This window comes from Eretmochelys imbricata, chromosome 15, assembly GCF_965152235.1.
Source record: "Eretmochelys imbricata isolate rEreImb1 chromosome 15, rEreImb1.hap1, whole genome shotgun sequence".
In the NCBI taxonomy this organism is placed as follows: domain Eukaryota; kingdom Metazoa; phylum Chordata; order Testudines; family Cheloniidae; genus Eretmochelys; species Eretmochelys imbricata.
The window spans coordinates 17336233-17363563 of NC_135586.1; the positions used below are offsets into that span (position 1 = coordinate 17336233).

The 27331-nt window shown below is 39.3% G+C and overlaps 1 protein-coding gene across 2 annotated transcripts in view; it reads left to right on the plus strand.

Moving 5' to 3' along the window:
* Positions 1 to 24601: 24601 nt before the first annotated feature.
* The window catches only part of TANGO2 (transport and golgi organization 2 homolog), an 87546-nt gene continuing 84816 nt past the window's right edge, over positions 24602 to 27331 (plus strand). The window contains exon 1 of one of the 2 annotated variants that reach the window (XM_077834831.1): positions 24602 to 24697. The gene's annotated coding sequence lies outside the window, so the exon portion shown is untranslated. The remainder of the gene's footprint in view (positions 24698 to 27331) is intronic. The other variant, XM_077834832.1, reaches the window with a different exon arrangement.

Consider the following 27331-nt stretch of genomic DNA (forward strand, 5'->3'; position numbering starts at 1 on the left):
AGGGCTTTCTCTCCACACTCATCCAGATAATGTAATTCTCTCCAATATACCCTTAGTTGGGGACATGGACTCCAAACTTTTGAGCCATGAGACGGTAGCTTTAAACAGTGGAGTCCCACTCATCAAGGATGCTCATGGGATGCACCAAATAACTGCCTACACCTGCCCTAGCCCATTAACCTGTCCAGCCAGCCCTCCCTGACTGGCTCTGGCTATTTTGGGAGTTGCATTGGTCAGTCATATGTCACTCATGGGAGATGGAAGTGGCTTGCACCACTGAGACCCCTATCCTGTGGACTTCACAACTTGGATTTTCCCAGCAGAAGACAGCATAACCCAAGGGTGAATAAACACCTTCCTACACAACTTTTGGGTTAAGACTTCTCCACTTTGTATCCACCAGCCAGAATATCTGGCTAAAATGCCTACTGTAGTATCTTAAGTTATCAGGAACTTCTTATATCAAAGTATTCAGACATGAGAGTAAGGCACATAAACATGAACTGAGCATGTCTGTATCACATTAGTAACAACAGCCCACTTCCTAAGGGTCCAATCCTGCATGGTATAGGGTGCCTTCATCTTTCAATGACTGCCCTAAACTCTCAAAGGCCAGTTCAAAGATGCACTGAGCAGGTCTCTTTGAAGGAATAACCCCAGAATATTAAACATTCCTTGTACTTATTGACCTTGGTCTTGACATTCCCCATACCATTTCATTTCTTTCAATTTCATAACCTCAAAAGTATTTTATATAGCTTTCCATAAAGAACTGACTCTCAAAAGTTCCTTGCACAAACAATACATGTCAACAATTATAATTATTAGGGAAGGGAAGAAACCTCCAAAAACCTGATATTTTGACTTATCAGAAATCAGTCATAGAATATCAGGGTTGGAAGGGACCTCAGTCACTTGATTTTATCTGAAATGACAAGAGTGCTCAAATATTTTTTTTGTCCCTTATTAGAAAAGTCTCAAGTGACATTTGCTTCAAGAAAGACAATGCTAGCAGGCAATGAAATGTCAAATGCCTCCCCCGGAGAAGTAAACTTGGTGTATGATTCTCTTAAATACACCAATAACTCCACTGCATCCAATGAAGTTAAACTGGTATAAATCAGGGGTAAGTTAGAGGAGAATCAGGCTATGAATTATTAATATTTGTGTAAATGTTTTATTCCTGAATAATTTCCTTTATTATAACTTCTCTACAATCGGTAGAGGAAAATTCCTTGCCTGATTTATTTTCACCAATTAGCACCCTCCGACCTGGTGCAAATATTTTATCTTCAGTGCAACTACTACAGGCAGTAAGAACAATCAATCCTGAACTCGAGAAAAGAATCTGCCTATTCCAGCCTTTTTGCTCATCTGATTATAGCTACTCTCATTCTGGACTCTTGTATAGGTAAATTCTACCCACACAAGTTTGTGCACCTAGATGAGCCAATAACTGTGTTGTGTCAGCAGGCTCTTGTGCATATTTGATTCCACTTTAGTTCCTCAGGCCAGCGATAGCTATTCTATACAGGTTCTTAGAACACACTCATCGCCACAGTATCTGAGAACCTTGCAGTAGTGCATTAAGTAGTATGACCAACAGCGGCCATGTGGTGTTTGTTCTCTAGTCCCTTACCCGGGGGGGGGGGAGGGAGAAGTGTATGCAGTGGAGTGTCTTGTTTGGGTTTCTTTTTTTAAAAATATACATGTTCCTATCCTATTAGAAAAGGCAAGGAAGACACCTTCCACTTGGAGCAGAAGGTGGTGAGGTTTGTAATGATCCTTAGTTCCGGGAAGGCAGGTTCATTTTACAACCTCAGACTAGCCACTGAGAAATGCCTGTCTTCTACACAGATGAGCTTTACCCTTATTGTAGAGTTCCGCTTTGCCAGAGAGCAAAGTTGTCGACCATGGTCCTCATCCCAGAGCTTTAGATGGTCTTCTAAATATTCTGGGCCTAAACAATAGAGCACCTTAAAGATAAGGAAAAAGTCCTTGAACTTTATTCAATATTCTGTGGGATGCCAGTATAAAGAGCAAATGAAAGTGTAGAGAGATGGTTCTTAAGTGCTATAATACAAATAATTACTAATAGCTCTCTACTTGTTTGAGAGATATGTGTAACTGAATATTTTTAAAGCCATTTCAATCCTGAGGTATAACCTTGGCTCACTGCTTCCAAAAAAATCACTCTCTCCTCTATGAGCTTTCCCATTTGGCTGCAAAGTACAGCTGCTTTTCCCCAGACCTCAATTCCTTTGCATTGCGAATAGTTGTGTTATTCTGGATTTTTTTTTGCTATTGGCCTCATTGTGCTAGGCACTATATATAGACTTAGACATTCACTGCCCCAAGATTTTATCATCCAAACAAATAAGATGGGGAAAGGGTGAGAGGGGAAACAGACACAGAAATGAAGTGAATTATTCAAAGTCATGGAACAGGACAGTGGCAGAGTTGGGAATGGAACCCAATGTCTCCTCACTCTCAGCAAGAGTAATTACTAGACAACAAGGACTCTCCTTTCTTGAGGAAGGGAATCCATGTACCATGGGGAACATTCTGTATTTGCAAAAGATGGACCAGATTATCTAATGGGTCACTTCCATCTGTAACTGCTATGATTTATCTTGCATTGACTCACTTTTCATGCATCCGATGAAGTGAGCTGTAGCTCACGAAAGCTTAAGCTCAAATAAATTTGTTAGTTTCTAAGGTACCACAAGTACTCCATTACTTTTCTCCAGTCACTCTGGTTCCAAAGCATTATCATACTTGTACCCCTTTTTGACTTGAGCGGTTACTCAAAATTCAAGATCCTCTGGGTTGTTTTGGTCAAGAGAAATTAGTGTTGGCGCCAAGCATTTCTTTGGCATAATTGTTTATTTACAAAGAATGAACAAAATCCAGTTTCCTTGAACACAGGAAGACTCAAACAGGAGATTCTCTTTGCTCACACCTCCAAGCTTCTTTCAACCAACATGCAACCCAAAAAGCTTTCTTTGTGCTTTCTCAGAACCGTGCTCCCAGTACTTGTTCTGCTGTCTCCTCGGCTTTCTTCTTCTTTTTTGTTTGTTTGGTGTTTCTGGCTGTTTCCCACTGACACACTGATCCAATTTAATCAACCCCCTGTCACGGAGTTTATCAGATTACAATGAAAGCCCCCTTTGGCTGCATGGCTAACTCCTACTCCAGCCTTGCCATGTGCCTTTGTTTTGGGCAGAGGCACCTATGGATTTATCTGTCTATCCCACAAAGGAGCTCAGTTGCTTTTTATATTTATTCTGAATAAATAGCTGTTATGCCCACCAGTTTCAGTGAGATTTAATCCAATCCATAATAATACTGTAGCCTACTTATTCTCAAATACTTTTGCAGTAACAAAAGCTATGAAAGAGCTATCTGGTTTTCTCTATTTTCTTTTGAAAATTTGAGAATAGAAATTTTGTTCTTGCTTGCTTAGTCTGCAAAAACTACTAGTTTTTTCTCCAAAAGCACTCCTCATCTTTCAAATTTAATACATTAGGTCATAATGTAGTCTGCGTGGTTATGTCCATCTTCTAGGAATGGAGCAAGAGAAGTGTACTGAATAACATAGTTAGTGCTGCAGCTGAAGAGTCAGTCCTAGGTATCAGTGTTGACTATTTCATTACTGTTCAAAGCACACAAGGAAGGAGATTAATCTCATGAAGATCTATTCCACGTAGAGTCTTGTTTTGGCTCTTCATGGGTGGAGCTCGGGAAAAGTACCACTATTTTTAAAAATCACATTTCAACACCAGTCCAGAACTAATAGTTCTGAGCTCTCCCACTAGCTACAGATAAGAATAGCCACTCATCGCAGCACGGCAGATGTGATATAAAACATATAAATTTTACAGTTGAGGTCAGTCATCACTCAGAGTGCAGGAAAATCTTGTAGATTGCAGTATGAATTGGATTGGATCTTGCAACCCTACCAGCTAGAGGATAAATTTCCAACACCTTCTTCGAGGATCCAGCAGTCAATAGTAATAGCAAAATCTGAAAAGAGCAGATGCATGACTCAATTGGAATACCTAGACAAGTTGTGTACTTTCTATAGATAATACAGCAAGTTTCCCCCTAAAGTTAACAGAAGGTATGGTAAGGCCCAGCTTTAATGGATTAACCCATGAATTGAGATGAAATATTGGACCTGGAAACCTCAGAATGTATATTCCTGGTTCCCAAAATGAGATTTTGTTGATTTTGCCCCGTACCTTGGTTGTGCCCTTCACAAACTATACAACATTTTAACCGTGAAACTTTCAACTTCTGCCCAGATAACGTTTAATTGTTCTTGTGACACCAAAAGCATGAAGAGCTGACTGAATTATAGACTAAAATAGAGATAAACCAGGAAAAAAAAGACACCAAGCTCTGTGTACTAAGGCAAGGAAAGGCTTCTGGCAGAACAGGACTTGACACACATAATGCTACATTTACCAGAAACACTGCTCTCCTACAGGGAAGGAAATAAAAACAGCTTGCTCAATCTGAAAAGGAACTGTTTGGAAGGATGCTTATCCTTGTTTCTAAGTTTATCTGTTTAACTGTGGGCAAACTAACCCACTAGGCAGCCTTAGAAAGGTACAGATTTCAATATTCTTAAAATGGCACAGTCTTAACTGGAGCTTTCATTAGTATAAATGGAAGTGGTATTTAGAGTCTCTCCACAGTTATAAAAAACCTGCATATGGATTTTTTAGAAAGCTTACAAATATTCTCAGCGACCAAAAATAAGCTAGCTAAAAAGTGGCTTCATATTTTTCACTTTGCAAAACTGTGCACATAGTTAAAACTAACATGCAGGGGGAAAAAACCCTATAACCTGTGTTGCCTTCAAGCTTCCTTGAGGTTCCATGGCTAATGTGACATCACCAAGATAGTGTATGTTAGAGTGTCAGAGGACCTAAAGAAAAAATAAAGTAAATTTAGGCTACCAGTATGCTAAATGCTCCTCTTAGCCATATTGTCTGGGGAATTTGGCACATATTTATAAAGTTAATCTGCCAATGGACTTTCTGAAAAATATCTTTAAGAATTTAATTCTATTAAAATACCTCTGATCTCAGTAAGTTTTACCAAAACGACATCATTTCAAGGGTCATATCCTAATACTGGAAATTCCAGAAAAGCCTATGAATCAAGTCGATGGGAGTTGGTCCCTAACTCCTTAAGAACCTTTTAAAGTCCCAGCCGAAGTATGGTCTTCTCTAGATCAATCACTAAGAGGCTCTTATATATTCCTTTTATTCTGAATTCAGCTATTAGAACATTAGAACAGCCATACTGGGTCAGACCAATAGTCCATGTAGCCCAATATCCTGTCTTCCAACAGTGGCCAGTGCCAGATGCTTCAGAGGGAATAAACAGAACAACTGTCAAGTGATCCATCCCCTGTCATTAATCTCCAGTTTCTGGCAGTCAGAGGTTTAGGGACACCCGGAGCATGGGATTGCATCCCTGACCATCTTGGATAATAGCCATTGATGGATCAATCCTCCATGAACTCATTTCTTTTTTGAACCCAGTTATATTTTGGCATTCACAACATCTCCTGGCAACGAGTTCAACAGGTTGACTGTGCATTATATAAAGTAGTACTTCCTTTTATTTGTTTTACACCTGCTGCCTATTAATTTCATTGGGGGTGACCTTTGGTTCTTGTGTTGTGAGGGGGTAAATAACACTTCCTTATTCACTTTCTCCACACCAGTCACAATATTATAGATCTCTATCACATCCCCCCTTAGTCATCTCTTTTCCAAGCTGAACATTCCCAGTCTTTTTAATCTCTTCTCCTATGGAAGCTGTTCCATACCCTTAAACATTTTTGTTGCCCTTCTCTGTACCATTTCCAATTCTAATATATATTTTTGAGATGGGGCGACCATCACTGCACGCCGTATTCGAGATGTGGACGTATCATGGATTTAATAATGGCATCTTGATATTTTCTGTCTTATTATTGATCCCTTTCCTAATGGTTCCTAACATTCTTTTAGCTTTTTTGAGTGCTACTGCACACTGAATGGATATTTTCAGAGAACTATCTATAATGACTCCAAGATCTCTTTCTTGAGTGGTAACAGCTAACTTAGATCCCATCATTTTGTATGTATAGTTGGGATTATGTTTTCCAATATGCTTTATTTTGCATTTATCAACACTGAATTTAATCTGCCATTTTGTTGCCCAGTCACCACTGATCTTCCTTCAACATAACATTGAATTATCTGATCAAAATGAATTACATCCTGCTTGTTCAAAGTTAAGTATAGGCTGCAAAACTTGTAACAATTCTCAGAATTGAACTTTTCATTAGCTGGAACGTACAGCAGCTAAGGAAATGCCTCTATCAGTTTGCTGTCTTCTCAGTCAATTTCAGTAGAATTGGAGGTAAATGTTCAGAGATGACAACAGAACTTCTCATTTTAGAAGGCTGTAAATCTTTTCAGTGTAATCAGGAAATATCCCCTGGAAAAGAGAATCCCATGCTACTTACTGTTCAGCTGAATGCAGGTATTTGTTTAGCAGTATGTTATCCTTTCAGTCCACAAGGATCAATAATACTTTGTATTTATGTTGATTTCTAATTTTCAAAACCATTACTTTTTTAAAAACAGGAACAATAATACTGTCTGGCATATCACTTTCATCCCCTGTACTAAAACCTCCTTGAGAAGGCTTATGATTCCTTCATTCTTAATGATGTAACAAACTACAATTCTGTGGTAAGATATCAATGGCCATGTAAACATCAATCTTTCTGAAATTCAGTAGTACCAATATAATGGCTCTCTGCTCTGAAACCCTGATGAACACTTTCCTGTGTCAAGTTAAATGCATTGGTTGTCTCTTTGACCAGGTAGACTTGCATGGATAGGGAATGCAATAATCATCAATACAATGAGCGTTTGTAAAGGTTGAAAAGTACATTTACCACCTATTAAGCATGTCAGAGTGAAGGATTAGCAGGAAAGGCAAACATGGCAAAGATTTTTCCAAGAACGTATTTTCCTTTTGCACAGGACAAGATATGAACAGAAAATATGTTCCCACATGCTGGTGGGTGAACGTGACATACCAGGGTACAATCTAGACTAATGAGCAGCTGTGACACCCTTTCCCTGCAATCTTAGGTGCCTTATGATTCCTTGCTAAAGGAGTTCCCACCTAGGCTGCTCAGAAACAGTCTTCCAGCATGTAAAACACACCCTGAGTGTCTATGTGCAACTGCAGCCTGCCAGCCTCACGTGAGTTACACTCTGGCTCTCATCAGCCTTGGTTATACTGCAGGGTGACCCCAACACACCCTTTGTCTTTAATAGAAATAATATGCATACAACTTGCCACCCCAAATGAAGTTTCCCAGACACTTCAATTTAAACACACTGGATTCAATAAAACAACTTTATTAACTACAAAGAGAAAGATTTTAAGTGAGTACAAATAATGAGGCATAAAAGTCAGAAATGTTTACAAGAAAAATAAAGATAAAACACAACTGGTGGCCTAACTTAACTAACTGTTAAATTCAAAACAAAGTTTTCTCACCACATTCTTTCAGGAGTCTTATTGACCAAACTTCTTAGGTCAGGACCCCTCCCTCAGTCCAACAGCTACTTATTTTGTTCCTTCAGGTGCAATGACTCTAAGGGCAGGAAGAGAGAGATGGTACTTGGGGTGTTCATCTTTCCTTTTTATAGTTTCAGTCCCCCTCTTGAAAAATATTGCCACAGTTGAGCACACTACAATTACAGCTTTGGGAGCTACTTCTGAATAGAAGATAGTCAACAAGAAGACCTGGAAGTTAATTGGTGATCACTTGAAGCAAATTGTGGATGCTTCTGGTGCAAAGACCTTATTAACATTATAAGTAAAGTACCAGGTTTACAATGGCACCAGGCCCACACTCAGAAGGGGCCCTGCTCCCCACTCCTCCTGTGCTCTGCCCCCTCCCTGCCTCACCCTCCGCTCGCTCCTCTCTGCCCCCTTCCCCCATGCAAATGTCAGGCAGGGCCTTGGGAGGAAGAGACAGAGCAGGGGTGGGGCATTGCAAGGGGCAGGGACCACAAAAGGTTAAGCCCTCTATAAGTAGTAAGGTTTTACATCTACAGGAGCTAAACTAATGAGTGGATTACTAGCAGAATGGAATATAAATCTGCATTTTCAGTCTGAAGTTTTTTCAATCAGTTTTAAATGCAAAGTCTACAAAGTATACCTGAAACTATATGGACCATTGTATCCGTAGCTGAGGGAACACTTCACATGCTGAGATTATTCACAATAAAACTTTAAAACAAGTTTTCTTTTCAAATTTTTATAGCCCTTAAGTTGATTTTATTCCATTTAATAAATCTATATGGTAGCTTGCCAACGGGCTCACTTGTCTAATCAGCTAAACAGTAAAATGAACCAGGGATTGGAGGGTAAGGATGTGTCACCAGGTGGCCTAAAACATCTTGTTCTCAAGAACGCTGCAGTTTCTTGCATCCTGGTTATAGCTTGTACCTCCTGTTAATTTCAGCAGTTTTAGGCATAGAAGAGGTAGCTAGAGAGCAACAATTTTTTAAATGGTGTCCTCTTATGAGAACTTCCTCAATTAGTGAGAAACAGAAGAAAAAGGTGAACAGTGAAGTTAGGGAGGAGGGAGTGTACGCACATGTGTTTAATTTTAATTTGAGGTAGGAGCTTGAATGTGATCAAGTAAATTTACCAAGGTCTCAAGTTTAGGACTGTTTGATCTCGAAAGGCCATTTAGTGTCTTCCATTGTCATAAACCCCATTTAAAGCACTGTCTAAATATGGCTTTTCATTTACATTATCTTGCAGGCTGTGGTAAGGAAGCATTTGGTCCTGAATCAGAACCCACAGGAATTTAGCAAGTGGTATTTCTGTTTATAGTGAAATATTTACTGTGTAATTTACATCTGGATATGCCATCATTTCTTAGTATTTAACTCTGTAACAGCTTGCCTAAAGTAGAGATTTTGTTGTATAAATCAAGGAAGTAACAAAGTGGGGTAACTGAAGGAGGCATAGATTTCTGAATCAATTCAAAATATGTTCCTGGTGGTAGTTGTTATTCTGAGCAGGTGGATTATTGATTACAGTCATAATGGTGTCACTTTAGCTGCCATCAATAACTCACTACTTGTATTGTCACATTGAAATAAAGAAGAGCTAAACTAAAAATTTGTGGAGTAGTTATACCAGCATGTTATGACCCAGCCTGCAGCACAAGGAAGCTGAACATTGCCAGTTTAAATCAGGATTCATATTTGATACTACACTTGGCATTATATTGATAAAATAAAGTTATATGATACTTATTCAAGGACAGAAAAAGATTACATCTTAAACTTGCTGGAAAACTCTTACATCTATGGGTCTTGCCTATAGTAAAATTTTGCTTTTGAAACCTTAGGAGCATTTTGTGTTTATTATTTACATAGTTGCAAAACTGGCACAGAGCAATTTTCATCGTGGGCTATAGCTTTTTTGCAAATTGGCATGAATAAAGCTTTCTTGAATCACACTTTTGCCTTAGAGCTTTGTCAAGAATGTTAGACTGGTATTTAATAGGGGTTCTTTTTTAACAGAGTTTACTTCTAAATCAAAATTTCCATACTATATATTGTAGCAGATTACTGTTTGCTAATTCAAGTGACAGAGTAAGAACTACTGAAAAGTTTAATAGAGATACAGTGATCAGATCATAAGTGTAGTAAACACACACATGCATTCTGCACCCAAGGATTTTACAGCTGACCTGAATCCGTTACATGTAGCAAATAAGAACTATTGTGTAGTAGTGACATAGTTCAATGTCACTCTGGTCCCAAAGTGGAGGCTGAGGCACAATAGGGAAAAGATTTTATACTTCTAGCAATTTAACCTTTAAACAGTTTCAGTCTGATATACATCGTTAGAAAGACTTGCTAGATGCCTCAAAGTGAAGAGCAGGACATCACTAAAAATAATTACACTAATAATTGCAAAGGGTTCTTCTTTATAAGTTCTAAAGGGATACTGTCAAGTTACATCTTTAAAACTTCAATTTTCTACAAAAGCACCATTTAAACAGCCCATCATTAACTTTTTAATTTCTTCAATAAACATTTTTAGGGTTTTTTCTGTATATTGGCTGATATTCAAAAGGTTCTCTTGCAAGCCCCAGAACAGTAATACCCACAATGCTTGGGACTACTTTCCTCTCTGTGCATACTCCTGCCTAATGCCGCTCAACTTTCAGGTTCAGCTTTGCTGTTACTGGTAAATGCTGTCTTGCAGAAACATGTACATGAGTTCCCAGGCCAGTACATGATACGGTCATGCTAGTGCACATCACAGGAAGTTAAACTGTCAATTAACATGAAACTGCACAAAATAACCAGAAGGAATTTTTTCTAGAATCTTTTAGAATAATTAATCTTAGAGGTGGGCTTTATCTATAGTTGCTAACAACTCAAGTGAATGTTTTTCAAGTACAAACAGAAATCCACTTAAGTGCCATCTTCAGACTGAGATTCTCAAATCCCAAGATATCCCACCTTTTATTAACTATCTTTAGAGCAAGGCTGCCAGGAGTTTGGGGTATTTTGGCATCTCCAACTCTTGCTACTAAAATGTGGTTTATAAAGGATTTCCTTTTTGAATCTTAAAATATTAAAAAATAAGTTAACATGATCCTCTTATGTACATTCAGCTGTCTAACAAGTCAGCTAGTTACCTAGCAGCAGACCTAGCAATGGTGAACATTGTTGCTTAATTAACTCACACAGTAGTAACATCTGTTACTCATAGGTAGGGCTCTATCAAATTCACAGTCCATTTTGGTCAGTTTCACAGTCATAGGATTTTAAAAATCATAAATTTCATTATTTCAGATATTTAAATCTGAAATTTCACAGTGTTGTAACTGTAGGGGTCCTCACCCAAAAAGGAATTGTGGGGAGGTCACAAGGTTATTGTAAGGGGGGTTGCTGTACTGCTACTCTTACTTTTGCGCTGCTGCTGCTGGCGGTTCTGCCTTCAGAGCTGGGCATCTCGAAGTGGTGGCTGCTGGCCAGGAGCCCAGCTCTGAAGGCTGAGTCACCGTCAGCAGCAGCACAGAAGTAAGGACGGCATGGTATGGTACTGCCACCCTTACTTCTGCACGGCTGCTGGCGCGGCACTGCCTTCAGACTGGGCGCCCGGCTAACAGCTGCCACTCTCTGGCTGCCCACCTCTGAAGGCAACACAGCAGTACGGGTGGCAAAACGGTGACCTCCCTAAAATAACCTTGCATCCTCCCAGCAACACCCATTTGGGTGAGGACCACTAATCTGAGAAACACTGGTCTTCTTGTGAAATCTGTATAGGATAGGATAAAAGCACACAAACGACCAAATTTCATGGGGGAAGAACAGATTTCACAGTCTGTGACACGTTTTTCATGGCCACGAATTTGGTAGAGCCCTACTCATAGGACTACTATACATAGATGAGCCCTTCCATTGTTGTCCATAATCAGAATAATTCAATGCTCAAGGACTTAATTGCAAAGAATAAAGGTGACACTTTCTCATTGCATAACCCACATTAAGCAGGAATTGTGTATTGTAATGGAAAAAGCCCCATGGAGGAATTACACTGATATGCTTCCAAGTCATGTGCAGAAATTATGCTGCCATAACAATTGATTAACAGACTATTAAATCCCTGGCTAGAGTGGCTTTGGTTTCACTAACTTGTTTAACACTGCAAAAAAAAAAAAAAAAAAAAGATAAATTAAGCAAAGACATTATTACAGTGATAAGTGATATATTTTCCCTACAAAGAAATATCTTCATTGGAGCTGAAAGCAGAGTACTTGTTTATATATGAATGCGTTTATCAAATCAGATGAATTTCTAGAACCTAAGAAACATCTACACTGTATCCGTTACACACACTTAACCTGGGTCTGTTTTTTGCAAGGATAATCCTTTATCTAGTTTATATATTTTAAAAAAAAAACGAACAGTTCAACTAACTCTGCTCTGGACTGATTTAATATACACCTTTCTGAACTTGCAGTATTCCCAAAGATAACACATTTCCAATTAGACAATTCAAAATGGATCCAATTGGGAAATCTCCCTAAATACATTTTTTAAACCATGGTCAAGATTTTAAACATTTCTAATACATTTCTCTATAGGTATTAATTTTGAATTTTTAGATTTTGTTTTAACAAATGTTCAGAGATCTGAACACTGTCAAAACTACCAAGTGTGCACTTCTATTAGACTTCTATTAAAAGTGCACTTTGTAATGTAAACAAGCACACAAGACAACAATGTACAATGCTGTACCAAGTCTGTGGCCACCTAGGACCTTGTCATTATGCTGCATACTGCTACCACTCAGAACTTTATAGCAACTATAGGAATTAATTTAGATCATCTTATTCCAAAAGCACAGGCCTCGTCACTTGGGCTACAGGAGAATTTCCAACCCTATGCATGGAACAATCTTCCTGAACTCATCCTTCAGACCTCTTCTTTCTCCACATTGAATTCCTTCACTGAATACTCTCTTCTGCTGAGGTAACTATGGGGAACTTGAAAAATATTCCTCAGATTTATTGCCAACAAACAGTTTAAAATCATATTTAAACTATATATTTTAAAATATATTTTAAGAATGTAATGTAATAACCTTCCTTCCATACCACTTGTCTTTAGACTGTAAGCAACCTTGGGACATGGACTGAACTCCCTTTTCTGTTTGGAAAGCATCTTGTGCATTTTCTGTGCCACCAGAAATAAGTTTAGAAAAAATCAATTCCTGAGGAACATAAAGTGCAAGATATAGAGTGAGGCCTTGATCCTGTGAAGTGTTCTGCCCAGGAGGACCCCACACCTGAGTGGAAGCCAAATGAATTCAATGGGACTGTGTAGCTGTAAGAATCCATGCGGTAACACTTGACTAAGTAACTTAAAATGTATCTAACTGAGAATGAAGGTCTTGGAAGTCCATTGATAAGAATGTCAATACATGAGGTTGTGGAATCTCCATCACTGGAGATTTTTAAGAGGAGGCTAGACAAACACTTGTCGGTGATGGTCTAGATACTACTGAGTCCTGCCATGAGTGCAGGGGGCTGGACTATATGATCTCTTGAGGTCCCTTCCAGTTCAATGATTCCATGACGAGGAAACAACTTCTACCCGTACACTCTCAAGACTAATAAATGCACAATTCTAAAGGGGTGGAGGGGGGAGAGGAAATAAAATACTTGAGTTTTACCATAATTAAATAATGTCAAAATTCCATGAGCCAAAATTGATCTAGTTGCTTTTCCCTCTTACACCAAGTTGCAATGTTCACTCTTGCAATGTAATTCTTCGTCAGTGTTTTTCCCAACACACTAAATGCTTCAGTATTTTTAAATAAACCATAAGAAGCCACACAGTAAACCATTGTTCTGGAGGATGAATTGGTTGGTATGGCTTCAGATTTCAAGCTTCCAAGGTCATATGACAGCAGTAAGTATACAAATAAAAAATTAAAAATTAAATTGTGAAAGATACCTCAACAGTGTCCTTTTACTCTTTAGCCAACTTGAAATGTCACGTAAGCACTGAACCAGCAAAGAAACGATACTGCTTAGATTGCAAAATCTCAATTTCTCACTGACCTACAAATCAGAAGCATATTTCCACACTGTAGCTCATGGAAACATTGTAAAAGCTCCTGAAATAAAAAAGCATGTGCACAAGATGCAGGAAAACCATAATTAGAAAAAATGGTAGAAGATTTAAAACAGTACAGTCAAGTGAATAAAGATCTTGAAAGATATTGAATAAAGATCTTAAAATGTCTAATGATGCTATCATATTTGGTGAGACATAGCATACTGCACATTTTCCAACATCACAAAATGGTCTTCCAGTACAGTATAAAGTGGATAAATTAAATAAGAGAGGCACCATCTTCCCGAGGTTTTCTTAATTAATCTTAATGCCTTGTAAAACTGCCACCAGGTAAACTGCACAGATAAAAGACAAAGGGATTAAGTAGTTTTCTGTTGCAGACACGAAACACACAAATCAGTTACTCAAACCAAAAGACAGACCTCAGTGATGAGGTCTTTTTACCATTACACTTTTCTCTTACCTGAGGATTATTGATTACAGTGTATGCTGTACAAGATAAAGTATTATCATTGCTAGCTATTAGACATTTTCTGTTGGGGGGGCAATTTTTCAAGAACATTTCTTTTAACCAACTGAAATATTGCCTCAAAACAATCAAATTCTTCAGTGTTTTAAAATCATGGGTTTGTGCCACAGTCTTCATGGGGCAGTAGCAATAGTCCCATTTTACATGTATCCAACGATTCTAGACAATTTTGTTACAACATAATTGCATCATTTCCCTCGATTGTTAAGTGGACTAAGTGCCCATGGATAGTGCTATATTTACAATACTGGAGACTGAAATCTTCTAACCTCAAAACCAGTGCAGCAGCAGTGAAAGCTTCCCACTAGTTGCCCCAAATCTAAAATGGAGGAACCATCTCTCAGGCCAAAACTCATTTATCTCCAATTTCTCAATGCCAATGCAGTCTATGGATCTCTGAGACTGCTACAAAGGTGAGCATGTGTGCACCAGAAAATAGAGTAAAACCAACTTCTCGTTTCACAAGGCCATCAGAAAGGTGTTGCATGGTAGTTACTTTTTAGTCATAAGCAAATCTAGTCAGATTGATCCTGCGACCTAGAACCATAACTTTGCTTTGTAAAATTACAAAAACAAACACAGTCTGAGTCTCCAAATCCTTAGGTTGTCTCACTGCAGGCCATAGCGACTGATTACTCAGGAACTACACTAGTTGGGTGAGTAATGCTTAGATGAATGAGGGCTAGCTGGATTAGTAATGGGATATTTAGAGAGATGCTGCACTGCAAAGATTTAGAATCACAACAGGTGTTGTTATGCTAAAGAAAGAAACTAAGTATTTTCTAGCCTATACAAAAGTTCACACTTCTAAAAATGTAAACACTTAGGCAAACCTCTTCAAAAGTGTCCAGCAATTTTCAGTGCACAGTTTGGCACACATGGGGTCCTGATTTTCATAGGTGCTTGTCATCTGGCAGCACTATTGACTTGAACTGGAATTGTGGACACTCAGCCCCTCAAGCCTTAGACAACTCAAGATGGAAAAATTGGAGTTTCCATTAATTTGAGGACACTTGACTCTTTTGTAGTTCACTCGAAGAGGAGGGGGTGATGAGGTCATAAGACATACAATTCTGTATTCATCAAAGCAGATTACCTACATAAATAAGAATCTAAACTTGAGAGAATATGTTCAAAGAGAGCTCCCTGAATCCTTTTTAACATAATTTAACACTACAATAATGAATTAAAATCGATAAGTTGATAAGCCAAAATACACAATGTTTAGTGGTATGATAGTGCCTTCAGTAGTTAGATTTATTTTCACAGGCTGACCACTACAGTACCAACAGTGATACACTCCCAGCAATGACAAGTCTTACCAGAAGATGTATTCAGTTGGTTCTTAGTAGGAGTCGGAATTCAGTAACTAGATTAAGAAAACTAAAGTGTCCTTTATAATAGAATAAAATAATTTAGGGGCCCTCATTCATTTTCCCCACGGTTCCGCATTCTCCTCTCCACCATTTTCCCCACGATTTCTTAGGGTTAACCCTTAAGTACTGGAAGGGACATGCGTATTTGTGGGTCAAACTAGAAAACTTCAATGAAACAATGGCAGTCAACGAATGTAACCAAGACTATAGAAAAGATACTTTGTCTCGTGTACTAACTATGTCTATAAAGCAATGAAGGGTAATAGATGCTGTTCATTTAACATTAAATTATAAGCTATTTGTGCACACCAAAAGGCCATTTTGTGAAAATCTGATTGCCAAATGGCTCTCTGCCAGCCTTTCAAAAAATTGGAGCTTACTACATTTTGCTGCCTGCTCCTAAAACATTGCAGAGAAATAGATAACAAAAGGAATATGATTCCTTTACATATCCCAGTCTTATGGGATACTTCACACAGATTCATCCTGAGCTAGATCACAGATGTTAGAACCCTGGTATAATGGAACCTGAAGGGGTTTTGTGGCTTGTCTGGTTTTGGTTGTTGAGGAAGTGGAAAGGGCTAATAGAAAATGAAATGCATGTGCCACTGTTTTTCAGTCTTATTTTGGCTTCTTTCAAATGGATGGGGAAAGACCTATTTTTAATAAGCAGGTCAAATTCCACTGCTTTCCAAAGATAGGTGAGATACATGGTTGTGCTTATCGATAAGGCTATGAGTCGGTCATGGAGGTCACAGAGTCCGTGATTTTACATGACCTCTGTAACTTCAGTCCTGGGAGACGGGGCTCCAGCTGTCAGCCTCAAGCGGTAGGGCTCCGGCTTCCATGATTTATTATTATCCATGTCCTGTCCCTTACTTTGACTAAAATTACCCATGCCGAAATCTTAGCCTTACTTATCGATTACATGACATATGTAAATCATACCTACTCTGTCACTTAATAGGAGAATACCTCAAGATATCTTTTTTCTTGTTTTTCATGTTATAGCAATATCATATTTCTATCTACTTTTTGGAGAAAATGCAATGTTTGTCTAATTGCATGCATCCTAAGTGTTTTGTGTTATGAAGATAAATATTCTTTGATTACTGACTCTTCTGAACTACAAGGAGATAGGAATTTAGAATAAAGACTAAGAGCTCGAATCTACTTTCAATGAGACTGGTGTAAACCCAGAGTGATCACTGAATCCAATCTATACTAATATAACAGAATTTGGCCCTTGATCTCCTATGCAGATGAGAGGGGAAGGAGTGCAATATCTGATTGGAACTTCTGCTTTGGAGATTACACTGATAGTTATTACTAAAGCAATCCACTATATAACATGCTGTCATACTTCCCTTAAATTGGAAGGGGATAAGCTAAATGTAGTCTCACTCTTAGCTATAAAGGCATTTGTTTACAGCATTTGCATCAACGATTTATACCCACATAATAAAATATTAAGAGCAGCAAATTATAAATCTGGTAGTACAACAGTTCCGACAGGTTTTCTGATAGTATACAGTTTCATATGCAAATTTAAAACTACCGGAAACAATGCAGAAATAGTGTTTATTGCTTTACATAAAATAAGATTTAGGTGCTTCCATTTATATAACTGTAATATGCATATACATGAACTTCTAGGATAAAATGTCAGTCTTCATTATAGCTTGTACAAAATATAAAGTACAACTAAAATGAAGTATTCTACTCTCTGCCAGTGCCCTACTGACAAACGGTATATCCTGTAAATAACTCTGCATTTTGCTAACTTATTGGTCCTTTCAATAATAAAGAATTACTGAAACAAAATTCCACTGCAGGAATTTTGAATGAATAGATGAAAACCACAAGCAATGGGAAACAATTTTTCATCAATTACCTCTAAATATCAGGTCAAATCTATGATTAAATCCACTGCTTTAGTTATTTATGTCGAGAGGAACCATATAATAATAATATCAAATCAGCAAAGGCAACTTTGTAGGGATAACAACCAATGTCAAATAAAACAAAGCCTAAGCATCATTATACAAAACATGGGGATATAACTATACAGTCAAACTGTATTGTTCCTCTCAACCTTGCCCACCATATACATTCCTCTAGCCAGGCAGGGGAAAGAAACCCATTTGCCTAATGGGGCATATAATTTAAATATTTCAGACAACCATTTACAGAGATGTCGCTTAAAATAAATTTAACAACCATCCATCTAAATATCTTGCATTATTGGGATCATAATGTAGATCACAAGTTGCTTTCCTGTAGAAACTGAATTATCCAGCCTTCCAATTTCTTCAGACATCATATATTAAACTAGCACTGCATATGTAACAAATCCTAATTTGCTCCAAAGCAGACTCCATATGAAACTTCATTTTTTCCTTATTCCAGTTTCTTCTAACATTTTTCAGAGACAGTAAAATGTCAGGTTCCATTCCTGCACAATATAAAATTTCTGCAGTTTTGTAAGTAAGATATCTCTTTAAATCTATAGAAGCTGAAACAGGTGCAGACTGCAGCATTGCATCCATAGGAAGATACTATCAGCCAATGTCAATATTTTATCACTTGGGATCAGGAATTTTACCACAAAAAATCCTCACTACATTAAGGAAAAAATATTTATTCACCAATTTGTAGATGTCATACAGTCAATGTTTAAAAAGATTAATAACATTGGACCATGAAGTGACATTACTTGTGCAAAATTCAGCTTAGTATTTTTTTGAACATGCTAAGAACAAAAGCTGGAGTTCACCATAACTAGGCACAAGAGTACATTATAAAACCTGAGAAATAAATGTTTTAGAAGAATCCATCAAATACAATACAATATGAGAAAAGAGATCTCTGCCATTTATATGCTTGATCTGAACATTTTAAAGAGTTGCTCAAGTTTTGGAAACATTAGCTTATAACTATGCAAAGTAATACTGTAGAGAAAAATGCAAAGTAAAAATAATTCCTTCGGATGGTAAGGCTGTAAGAGGATTTAATCATTTCACTATTTAAAATAAAAAGGTTAGTTTTTTGTGCTCTTTTCTACAAAGCAAGAGGCTCATCTCCTATGCACGCCACAAATAATCTGAGAAATGACTTCCCTGTATGACAAGAGATGCTCATCATATTGCAGAATTAACACAGTATTGGTTTATTTACGGTTTGCATGTGTGTGGTGGCTATTTGTAATTTTAGCCATTTTAGCCATTCACATCTATCAGCTCCTCACTGTATATCACAGGAAAAACAAATATGTATTATTTCAAGCCTGAACTGCAACCTTAAACAAACAAAGCTAGTCTACAACCCTGATGCAAAGTCATCCTAAATTCACCTCACCCTGCAAGATCAGTGATACAAGACTGTGATACAGTCCATTCACTCCCCCAAGCCCAAAGATCTGCTCACCATCTCTTCTTCTATTTCTGTCCTCAGCATATTTTTCTTGCCTCTTCTGGCTTCACAGGATCACAAGGAAGCGGGTGTACCAAAAAACAAACAAACCCTCTTAAATAAAATACTCAGCAATTGATCGGCAGTAGATCAGCCAAACCTCTTCCTCTCTCCCTTTTCATTTTCCAGAAACAGAAAATACCTCTAAGATCCCCACTGCCTGCTACTCACTCATTCCCCGACCCCAGAAAAAGCGCTGTAGGTGCATTCGATTTAAATTGCATTTCCTTCCATCCCCCAACTCATAAATTCCTCTCCAGAGATCACAATGGGTACGTCGGATTCAGATTCAATTCCCTTCTTACCCACCAAGCCAACATAGTAGATGCATCCGACTCGGGCTGAATTTCCTCCCTCCCACCTCCAAATTCCTCCCTCCTCATTTACAAAGGGTATTCAAGAAAACATCTTTATCCAAAGGCGCGCGGGGGGGGGGGGGGCGAACAGAAGGAGTGTTTAACCCTTTTTTGCATTTACCTTTTTTGCTGCTTTTCTTTTTAAAATACACAGTTAGGATTCCTTCTTTTTAAAAGACAAATAAACTTGCTGCCATTATCTTTCTATAGGGTCTTCCACTCCCACATCCAGCGTCTGGCGCTCTTCATCTCTCACGGAGAAACAACCTTCCTTATAGCGCTCCCCAAAAGTCTACTCCCCCCGCCCTCAAAAAAGAGGCTGAAGAATAATGTCCGTTCTTAAAGGGTTTTTGTGCAACCCTGCCCCCCGCCCCGCAGGGCTTACATTTAAACAGTCAACTGTAAAGTTTGTATAACGCCTAATTTCTCCCACGCCCTTTCAAAAAGACCCCCAATAAGATGCCCACCAGAGACGCAGTTGGATCTTGTAAGTTAACGTGCACTCCTATTCATCCTTCCAACTCTATTATAGGGTGGGGGCGTTCATCCTTTCTTATCAGTAAAACTTTGGTGGGGGTTAAAAATACTGAGTGATGGAAACAAGAATTCAGGTTTTCCCTCCCTCCTTTAAGGACAGCACGGCTGATTAGTGTGTCTGTGCTGGGAGCAGCGGGGATGGGGTAGAAAACAGCTGAATTGTGCTCCAAATCCAGAAAATGGTCCTGCTACTGCTGCTTCTTGCCCCCTAGTTCGCAGCTGTCCGTCTGCAGTCAGCAAACAAAACGACGCAGTCCTCACTAGCCATGATTTTTCCCATTGGGCATCTTTGTTTTGTTAAACCCAGCAACGACTATCTCATTGGTGAAGTTCTTCTAGTCTGGTCACTGGCTGCCAGCGCAGTTTGGCATTGGACAGCATGAGCGTCCGTCAAAGTGGAATTAGCCTCCCCTAGGAGTGAGAGAGAAGTTCACTGGTCCCATTCCGTTTGGGAATACATGATGATTTAATGTTCTTAATTTGTTTAATCACTTGAAATACCATGGTGATTAACAAAAAATCAAAACAAAACATGGAATTAAAAATCCTTCTGAAGCACTATAGATTTACACTTTGCAGATTCTAAAGCACATGTAACAAACTGAAAAGGAAACATGACATCCGGACAGCAAGAACTTTTAGCCCCAAAGTCCAAACAGCCAAACAAAGAGGAGCTTGATCTTGCATTCAGATATCCCAAATCTGCATTGATTTCAGTGAAAGACTTGAGTGCCAAGATACAGGATTGGTTGTGCAAGGATTTATGGCACCAGAATAATACATAAACTCAGCATCACGAAGTCCAAACATTCAAATATTTAGCCAAAAATCAGTCTTTTAAAAATTCATGATTTTTAAACAAATGTATGGTTGTTTGCCCTTTTTTTAAGCCTTTACATTTCACTTATCACATCTTCAAGCTTTCCGGCCAGCCATGAGACTTGCTTTTTCAAACGAAAGCAGAGATTCTCTTGCAACACAAATTCAAGAGTTGGGGCTATAAGGAATGCCAGATATTGCATCATGCAACAAAATACAGGAGCTGGCAACATTATAAACTGGACCCAAGTTTTATTATGATTGATATATTTAGAACCTTTCATTTGAATGTATTAACTGCTTTATACATTTTGGGCTCAATACTGCTCTCTTGATTCAGCTAAATTCCCATTCACCTCCATGAGTTTTGCCTTTTTCGAGATGTGATCTCTGGATGAATGGCACTACATATTAGTAAAAGCACTTTGCAGGATTGGGGCCTTAGTTACAGAATATCTGTTCGGGTAAATGTCTTTCCCAAAGTCCCGTAGGAATTCTCTGTCAGTCAGAAATCAAAACCAGATCTTCTTGTTCTCCCCAAGAACCTCCATCCCAAGCTAATTTTTAGATGGGCTGAAGCTGAACTTCTTTTTGCAGTTGCTGGAAGTTTGCATCTGTACAGTATAAGAAAATATCGGTACATGTGGTTCTAAGCACCTGAGATGCATCTACACTTCAAAATTTATAGCTTCAAAAAAAGTGAATCCTACCTCCTGAAAATTTATCCCTTAGACCTACATTTTCAGACTGACATGACTTTTGATGGTCTCAGGTTTTGGGTGCTGAATCTGACACCCCATGAAAATTGGGCCCTTTTTTCCTGCTGTCAAATTGGGCAACCCAAAATGGAGGAACCCAAAACCACTAATCACCTCTGAAAATCTCAGTCTTCTTGACAAAACCCTTGTGAAATACAACAGTGTCATTATAACTTTGCAGGTGGGTAAAATCTGTACTAAATAATGGGCCTGATTCTGTAAGAGCCCTCTGGAATTTCCCCTGGCTTCAGTAGGACTTATGTACATAGTGCTTGTAGGATCAACTTAATCAAACTATCAGTGTCAAGTGACCTATTCAGCAGAAGCCTCACAACAGCCTACAGGCCACATCTTCTCTCAATCGCAGTTTTGTGAAACATTTCCCCTCTCATTTGCAATTATGTAACACCCTTGTGGCTATAATTTTCCATATAGGCAATTACTGTAAAATTAGGAAAGTATAATATATTCTTTTAGCTCTTTTAATGTAATGAAACATCTAGAAATAAGCAGGAAGAACCATGTGACCATTCAGTTCTGTAGACAACCAGCAAGTGCTCCACAGACCACCAGTGGCCTATGGACCCCTTCCTTGGACTCTCCACCACTTCTTTCACTGAATGCACTCAAAACAAACACGTGAACAATATCCACTTGAGAATGGACTATTGTAATTTGGTTAGTAATAGAAGCTAAATGCAGTAATAGAAGCTAAATGAAAAGACGGGGGGTTAACAAAGGACATAAGAGCAACTAGAGCTTTTGAGGGAGAAAAGAAATTACTATAGGCACAGGAAGTAGAAGCAGGGGATTAAATAGGCAATAGCCCCACTACATCTAGCTACCCCTTAATGGTCTGCTTTTGGGAAAGCTCCTTAAACAAAATCTTCAAATGGCACAGTAAAACTAATCAAATTTTTCAAATGTGTAGAAAACAGGCAAATATGTGGCTTATCAGTGAAAGCCAACACAGTAATCTATGTTCTCAAACCCATAGAGAATTTGCCTTTTCCTCTTCTCCAGGGATGCAACTTCTACTGAAGACATGCAGAGCCTTAACATCTGAGGATTTTTAATAGGTATCAAGCAAAGAAGCATTTATAATTTGGTTAAATACTTTCAACAAGATAGAACTGCTGCCCTAGATACCTTAACTAAAAGACCTTATTAGCATCTTACAAAAACATAGTCTTATTATGGGAAGGGATACCACATCAAAATGCTAAAATAGAAAAACATGACCAAACTATCACAAAGACAAAATATCAAGTCTCCATGGAACACAATTCGTTCAAATTACATTCAAACCTATTCAAGGTACCATCCTTATTAAGAAACCTCCTGTCTTAAAAGACTACCTTAAAGTATCTCAGCATATTTTATTTGTCCTTTATTATAGATCCACCTCTGGTAAACAACCAATATGGTTGGTCTCTCAAGTGATAGCTTATGACATGTTTTACTGTACTCTAATCATCCATTCTAAAGCATTTTCTAAGACATTACTCCCCAATAGAGATTTCTTCTGCTTAATGTCAAAATGATCTGCTAGATCTATAAATATGTTAAATAAAACCCAGTGGAATGCAATAGATTTTTTGAAACAATCTTTAGCCTTAATGCTGCACGTTACTGTGTAACTGCTGTCAGGCTCTGTGTGCTCTCACCTCTCCTTGACTTCAAAAATTGTACAATTAACTAATCAGTTGCAGAGCCACACAGATTGATAGACTTGTGTAACTTGCCTTATGTTAAATTTGAAAAGCTGTGTTTAAATAACATCTTGGAAACTCAAAACTGAAATCTATTTTTCTCTACATTTATGCATGTTGAAGTTTTACTGTGGATATCAGCCTAACATCCTGCTTTAGATGTAATAGTACAAATAGCTCATACTATTTTGGAAGCTCTTTTCCTTTCATAGTGCTTCATATTAAAGAACTGTTTTCATACCTTCTATATACTGGGCTTGATTTATCCTCATGGGATAGGTATTAACCCTCAGAGAGCAGTCAGTGCTTTTACTACTATCTTCTCCTGGAGGCTCCGCCAGAAGGCAGTCTGAATTTACAGCTGAAGGTCAACTGAAGCCATGCTGCTGCCATTATCTGCCCAGAAAAGCAGGCAGAACCTAAGTGTTTAAGATCTTGTTTGAAAGCCCCACATGGTAAATTCCTTGAGTCAGTATTTCAAGTTGGGTAGGTGAACAGCTCAGTTTACCCCATCCTTGTTTAAACCTGCAGTTCCAGGTAGAATCATCAAGGGATTGAATTCTGGCCATGCTGTGTTTTGATCTGAGTTTGTAACTGAGGACAAAGCCCCCTCTCTTTTTTCCCATTTTGGGATAAACCGGGGTCCTGCCCAGTTCCCAGATCAAAGAAAGTTCAGGGCTCCTCAAATGTGGCTGGGGGACGCAAGGAGCCTTTCTGGCAAATGAGACTAGCTGGACCACAGCCACCCTGGCCACATACCACTGAGGGGAGTGTGGCAGGTGCATAGAGCCCTGACACCAGGGCTATTCCGGAAGGGCCATATCTGCATGCTGAGGTGACATAAAAGGGGAGTTATGCAATGGACAATCAGGCCTGGAGCCCATTACACCTGAACAAACTTCCCAGAGCTCAAAGTTAGTCAGCACAGAGAGGGTGTGTGAGATGACTCCCAGCAGCCATGCTCCATCTGCCTCTGCTTTGCAAAGCTTCCTGGGCCTGCTGGGCTTAGGGGCCAGCAGGGTACCACCCGCAGGTCACCCTTGTCCTGGGTCCATCACCAAGGCACAGAGAGGCGGGAACAGCTAAGGGCAGAACCATTGGGGGAGGAGCTACTGGGGAGAGATGAGGTAAGCGGAGCGGAGATTCGTGCGGGGAGGAGAGCGCGCAGAACGGAAGAGCCGCACCAGATGCGGGGAGGGGCAGATCGCAGAGAAGAGCCGCGATTTGGAACGCTGCAGCAACCCTACTTGAGCGACACGGGAGCGAGTCAATGAGAGGTCGGGAGAAAAGAGCGGCTTACGCGCCAATAGCATGCGAAGAAGGAGGGGCCTAAGAGGCCAATGGGTGTGTCTGTTGTTAGGGTGTCACCTTTTCCCGGAAGCGTGTAACCGCCTGAGGTGGCGGCGGTGTTTCGCTCTGCGTGCTGGGTGAGTGTGAGAATGTCAGCGGCTCGCTGCTCCGTGGGGCAGCCCCTGGAGCTGTCGGGCTGTAAGAATAGGAGGGCCGTTAAAACTCGCCGTCCGGGGCAGCCTGTAGAGTCAGAGTTGAGGGGGTAGGAGCCTTGGTCCCGTCCGCAGCGCCCTGCAGGCGAGGTCCCCAGTCACCGCCGCTTCACCCAGGGGAGGGGTCCCTGGTGGCCTCCCACAAGGGTTTCAGGCTCAGAGGGGCCCTGGGTGACGTCCTGCCAATAAGAGAAGGATGGTCTTGCGGTTAAGGTCTTGGGTGATCTGGAGTCATTCTTGGTTCCACTGTCTTCTCGTGGGACCTTTGTAGGGTGACCAGATGTCCCGATTTTATAGGGAGAGTCCTGGTATTTGGGGTTTTTTTTAATATGGGCTCTTGTTACCCCCACACCCCCTGTCCTGATTTTTCACACTTGCTATCTGGTCACTCTACACCTTGGGCAAGTCACTTAAACCATCCCATGCCTCAGTTCCTGGCCCATAAATGGGGCTGAGACCCTCTTCCCTACCTCACAAGGGTGTTGAGACTGGTAACATTCATGATTTATCACAAGTCTTGTTCTGTGTTCATAAAGCTCCAGCTACGGGAGTCAGGTGGTCACCTGAGACCCTTTGCTTTTGAAAAAAAATCATTTATGGAAGTTTGTGGTTGCAGAGAAATCTGGACTCTAATAAACTTTAATGACTCAAATACCAGGAGGCAAAAAAAAGAGCCCCTCCAATTTAAAAAAAAAATCATATTTTACTTAATCTGACTTTTTTGGGTTTAACTCATGATTTTTTAATGCTTAGGGTTAGCAGTACTAAGATTATTGAATTAACATTAAATGAATGACTCTTATACTCTGGCATATACAGTAACTCCTCACTTAACATTGTAGTTATGTTCCTGAAAAATGCTACTTCAAGCAAAACGGTGTTAAGCTAATCCAATTTCACCATAAGAATTAATGTAAAAGGGGAAGGGGAAGGTTAGGTTCCAGGGAAAAAATTTTTACCAGACAAAAGACATTATATACATTATAGTATCAGTTTTAAACAATTTAATGCTGTACTCACCAGTGATGATTGTGAAGCTTGGCTGATGCAGGGGCGTAGAACGGTTGGGGCTTGGGGGGTTTGCCCCATTCCACCCGCCCCACGCTCCTGCCCGGGAGCAGGGTTAGGGGCTTGCCCTCTCTCTGGCTGGAATGTTGGGTGGGCGGAGTGGGGTAAGCCCCCATGCTGTGTCCCAGCTCCCCGGCTGGAACACTGGGCAGGCGGAGCTAGACAAGCCAAACAACCGTATAACGGAACATTGCACAACTTTAAATGAGTATGTTATCTAATAGATCAGCAGCCTAATAAGGAAACAATGTTAACCGGGACAATTTTAAGTGAGGCGTTACTGTAATTACCTATTTAGATGGTGTTTGAGCACAATCCTAGCTGGTATTGCTCTGGGATTGTCTTTTATTTTCTCTTTGTGCCATGGAGTTTGGGGATGTTTATTTTTCAAGCAAGTTAACGTGTGTCACAGGGTCTCTTCAATGCCATGTCATGACCCTTCTATGGTGATTTAGTGACATTGACAATTTCACACCACATAAAGTAGTTGATGGCAAATAGTTAATGTTCAGGAGGCTTTACAGAAAGAAACACCTTCCTCCTACCAGAAGAATAGCAATCAGTATTGAATAGTCATTTTAGTTTCCCCCACCCACAGTTATTGCAATCTTTGTATTGGTTCACTGGATTGTTTGGTCAACATTTCTGTCGGCATTGATGTTATTGTTTTGACATACCATTCTATGGTCTTAGAGTGAATGACAGTATGACAGTATAATACCTGCGTGAATGATGGTATAATAATGTTCTGAGACATAATTATTTGCTAAGTAGTTCATCGTCCATTGCTGAATCATGTTGTTTGCCTTTAATAACATTTTAAACTACTTAACAGGCATCAACATTACTTCAGTGGGGATACACCAATATCTTTTAGCTTAGTAGCTCGTGTAAGTATAGTTCTGAAGTGTCCTATGAGCCTCATCAGTCAATAACATTTTTGGATCAAATTATTACCTCAGTTCAGCAAAAGGATCCAATCATACAGCGTCCAATTAAAATAAATTTTGTAATAGTAACCTCTGATTATTATACATGAAAGAATAAGGGATAAATATTTTCTTTTCAGTTTTTGGTGCCCTTGAAAGCACTTCTCATAGTCAGTTTCTACTTTGGTGCATGCCCTTTCTCAGGCACCCAAGAGGATGTCAGCAGCAGCATAGCCAAAACTGAAATTAATAGGCATATTGTGCGCAGAGAATCGGAATGGTGGTTCTGAGTATGTCTGGCATTGTTCTTGAGATGGCATGTACAAATGATGTTACAAAATGCCAACAGGGAGCAGAAAAACATTAATTCTAAATGTTCATGAATAGTCAACAAATACTAATAAAATGTTGACATATGTAAGGACACAGTGAAAGTAGTAATGGATATAACAGCAAGCTTCCAAGTAAGTTTGGCTATGTAATTGTACAAGAGTAACTATGGAAATGGAATAGCAATATTATCACTCCTACCTGGAAATCTAGCATAATTACAAGATTTGTT